The following is a 4,612-nucleotide window of genomic DNA, read 5'->3' as shown; positions in this document are numbered from 1 at the left end:
GCTACACTGCCCACAGGATGTTCTGCTACACTGCCTACAGGAAGTTATGCTACACTGCCTACAGGAAGTTATGCTACACTGCCCACAGGAAGTTCTGCTACACTGCCTACAGGAAGTTATGCTATCTTATATCTTCATTTCTACAGCCTTCATCCCTGCCCCCGGAGTCTCTTCACTGTCTGATCTTCAGCCCCATGTTCACAGGAGAGCCCACCTGCACTCAGCTGGGCAGGTGCCTTAACAGGAAAAGGATATGACATCACACAGGGAGAAAGGCAGGAGCAGTGGTGCCCTGTATGTCCAAGGTTTCTCAGGGCCAGATTACTGTAAAATAACTTTGTGACCACTGCTGAAGTAGCAGTGAAGTCCTACTACCAGTCAGATAGGAAGTAGCAGTGAAGTCCTATTACCAGTCAGGTAGGAAGTAGCAGTGAAGTCCTATTACCAGTCAGGTAGGAAGTAGCAGTGAAAGTCCTATTACCAGTCAGGTAGGAAGTAGCAGTGAAGTCCTACTACCAGTCAGATAGGAAGTAGCAGTGAAGTCCTATTACCAGTCAGATAGGAAGTAGCAGTGATGTCATCTTACCAGTCAGGTAGGAAGTAGCAGTGTCAACACTGCCAAGTGGCTGGGATGTCCTCCACTGAGTCCACAGTCCTCCACCACAAACACCATCTGTTGTCTGCACACCTCTGACCAGATCAAATTAAATGTTATTGGTCACATACACATATTTCTCTGATGTTATTGCAGGTGTAGTGAAACAGTGCAGTAATATCTAACAAAACAATACATGCAAATCCCCACAATTTATTTTAAGGATGAAGAAATATTGAGAAATAGTAGACCGAGCAATGTCAGAGTCTGGAATATAATTATACAGTTTGTTTACAATGTATATGATGGTGTGTATAGACATTTTGGAGCGTATTTTAATAGGAAAGGTGTGAACAGCAGTAGTTATATAGGATGAGCCTTGACTAGAATACAGGGTGGAGTACTGGGTGTTAGATGGCTAGTAACAGTGACTAAAGTTCAGGGCAGGGTACTGGGCGGAGGCCGGCTAGAGGTGACTATTTAACAGTCTGATGACCTGGAGATAGACCACACATTAACCACACAATACGCATTGTGGTGGCAGCATCATGTTATGGGTATGCTTGTCACAGGCAGGGACTGGGGAATTTGTCAGGATCAAAAGAAATATGAAAGGAGCAAAGCTCAGGTAAAAAGTTAAAACCCACCTCAGTCTTCTGAGAACCTGTTTCCATCACATCTGTCGTGAGTTTTTTTTATAAGGTATGACTTTACTCACATAATATTTTGGATGGTTAATCAAGCAAAATACAGCCTAATTATTTTTCCCCTCAGGAAGCACCGGTAAACAGTGGTTGTAGTACACTGCTGCCACCACCAGGCCTGGAGGGCATTTTTACTTTGTTGATAGCTAGCTGCTGTGTGGACAAAGACGTAGCAGTTAGCTAACTGGCTACCAATCAAACCTGCTGTCCATTCATATTGGACAGCCTTACCTATAGAATAGTACCACCAAGATCAGCCCATTCTCTTCCTGACGTCAAATGGAAACAATGGAGCAAATGTATCACATCTAAATATCACTTGGTTATCAGAGGAGTAAACTATGAAGCCAGCAGGAACTACTCAGACATTCTAAATATCACTTGATTATCAGAGGAGTGTATTATGACATCATATAGAACTACTCAGACATTCCAAATATCACTTGACTATCAGAGGGGTGTATTATGACATCAGATAGAACTACTCAGACATTCCAAATCAGGCTTCATCCATATCATGATGGTGGATATTGATCCAACCATTTCAAAAGTAATGACCGCGCTGACGGAAACAGGATATGCCTGTACAATTTTATAAATGCAGACATACAATTTGCTAGTTTAATTGACATGGTGGGGTCTTTTTGTGTCAGTAAAAATGTATGAGCGAGAAATGGCGGTGGAAACTCCTTTATCCACAAATATTTATATACTAACCATCATATTAAAGTTAACTTGGAGACACGTGATGATATGTTGTGTGGTCCTCCCTCTACGATTTGGGAACCCATGTAGTTTATTAGGCTACAGATGAAATAAGTTATGAACTTCACAGGGTGGTGAAACTGCATAATAAAATAATATCTCTCTTATCCATAATAATCTCATCATGTAGGTAGCCTACCAACACTGTATCTGTGTGCTGCAGGCTACAGTGCACGGTACAAGAGCACGTTTTCTATTTTACGCAAGTTTTTAAAACCATCAGTGGAGTTGAAAATGTGATGGAAACCAATTTAACTTGTATTTTTCATACGGTACATGGGAATTTAACAGCAAACGTTATTCTTCTTGTGCACTACGCCACAACGCAAAGCCTTTTATCCACAATAAGTCAGTTTGATGCAAACATTTCTGGTGGGAAAATGTGTTTACTGTTTTATGCAGATTTGAGAATATTCACATGGAAATCTGGCGCAAATTGCATGGAAATTTAGCAACGAAGGTGGATATTGATCCAACACCTGCCACGTATTCAAACCAGCCCACTGGGCACAGACGTGTTGAACGTCTAGTTTCTCTTTACATTTCTTTGAGTCCTCAACTAAAGTGAATTCAACATGAAATCAATACAAAATGTCACCTGTCATTGGATTTAGGTTGCCAGTTCGGTGAAAAATAAAACATACCTGATGTTCATGGCTTTTTACAAATCCAATCAGTTTTCCACATTAATCAAACATCATCACATGTATTTGTTTTGTTGAAATGACGTGGAAACAACGTTTATTCAACCAGTGGGAGACTTGTAAATGACCCCAGGAAAGGAAAACAAAGAACTCTTCATTGAGACAATGATAAACAGCAATCCGTGGGAGAGTTGTGGTGGATATTATAAAATAAGGATCTGCTGTAGTCCAAGTCAAACCAAGATTCTTTATTTCTGAGCTCAGAGAGAATAACAGAGTTACACACCGCAGTGTAGACAGTCTGAATTCCTGAAGCATTGGGTGATGAGCACATATCTTTATAGTTTCCTGTTCCTGGGAGGGACTTTATTCATACAAGGACGCAGGTGCAGCTGGTTTGCATCACAGGATGATACTCCCAGGAACAGGAGATTATAATAGGTCAGTTTCACAAGGTTAGTCTGTGGTGGTTAATTTCTGTATTACCAAATGAGGAGAGACAAACTTCACACACCAATCAGAGTTATACTTAAAAACTTCACACACCAATCAGAGTTATACTTAAACTACATCTTTAATAATAAGATCTTTGCAATGACTTTCAACAATTCACTATTTCTAATGAACCGTTGAGAGTGGCAACACAATGGCTACTGAGATCTTTTATAGCAAAGATCCACCCCCTAGTCGACATAAACCACAGATATTAGGAACAGTTTACAAAGTGAGACTTTATTATGAGAAAGCAGTATCCCGTAGCCAGATAGCATTCGCTATAATTTATCTTTCAGTTTGGTCCCTAAGACGAGGTTCTAATCTCGTTCCTGGTACTTCATAGCACAAAAACCCCAACTCATCCAATGGCATAACTCAATTGTCAACTCTAGATACTCCCATCTCAAGTAAAACCCCTTCTTGACCCCACTCCTGGACAAGCTCACTGAGGGGAGTGAGCCTCTAGGTCATACACTATCCCAGGATAAGTGCAACATCAGAGAGGACATACAATGGTTCCAGACACTGCCATACACCTCCCCCCAATGCCAAAGGAGGGAGTGACTTGCGCACAGACATTGTGGAAACCAGTAATTGGTTCCCCATTAATCACACCATCCCTTCACATAGTTTAACAGATACATTCACATATGAAGACAATGTTCCCTCCTGTCCTCTTCCCTTCCTGATATTCTGCATAGCACCAGGGACATGTAAAAGACAAGCCTGACCTCTCCCCTCTCTGGGCCCCAGGTGACTGAGCCCCAGCTGAGGGAAGAAGTGCAACTGCCAACACCAGAGTCCGAAGGGATACATTCTAATAACAAGTATATCACATCAGCATATTATGCAGATAAGACATCTTAATTATCTATGTTACCCAACTAATTCTGATTCATCCGCCACAAGTCACATACTCAGATATGTGGACACATACAATTAACATTTTGCATTACAGAGTCTGTGAACATTATCATTTCATTAAATCATCAGTGGGCCAACATTGCAAATGTAAACAATGGAACAAATGCATCACATCCAAATAACACTTGATTATCTGCAGTGCTGTAGGAAAGACACCCAGATAAACACACACACAGTGTCAGAGTTTAAAAAAGGACCAATTAAAACAGAAGGAATCTGACCTACTCTATATTCAAACTCCATATTCAATTCATGTTTTCTAATAAAAACATGCAAATATATGTTTTAACAATTCAAGTTCATATAGTAAAAACAGGTAATCATTATAAGTCAACAATATAAGACAGCAAGTCCCCTGTGTGTATTCTCTCATGCCATTTCAGCTCCCCCAGCTGGTTGAAACACTTTCCACATTGGGAGCAATGGTAAGGTGTGTGTATTCTCTCATGCCATTTCAGCTCCCCCGGCTGGTTGAAACTCCTTCC

The sequence above is a fragment of the Salvelinus namaycush genome, unplaced genomic scaffold (genome assembly GCF_016432855.1).
Source record: "Salvelinus namaycush isolate Seneca unplaced genomic scaffold, SaNama_1.0 Scaffold3, whole genome shotgun sequence".
NCBI classification, from domain to species: domain Eukaryota; kingdom Metazoa; phylum Chordata; class Actinopteri; order Salmoniformes; family Salmonidae; genus Salvelinus; species Salvelinus namaycush.
This window is presented reverse-complemented; position numbering follows the sequence as displayed.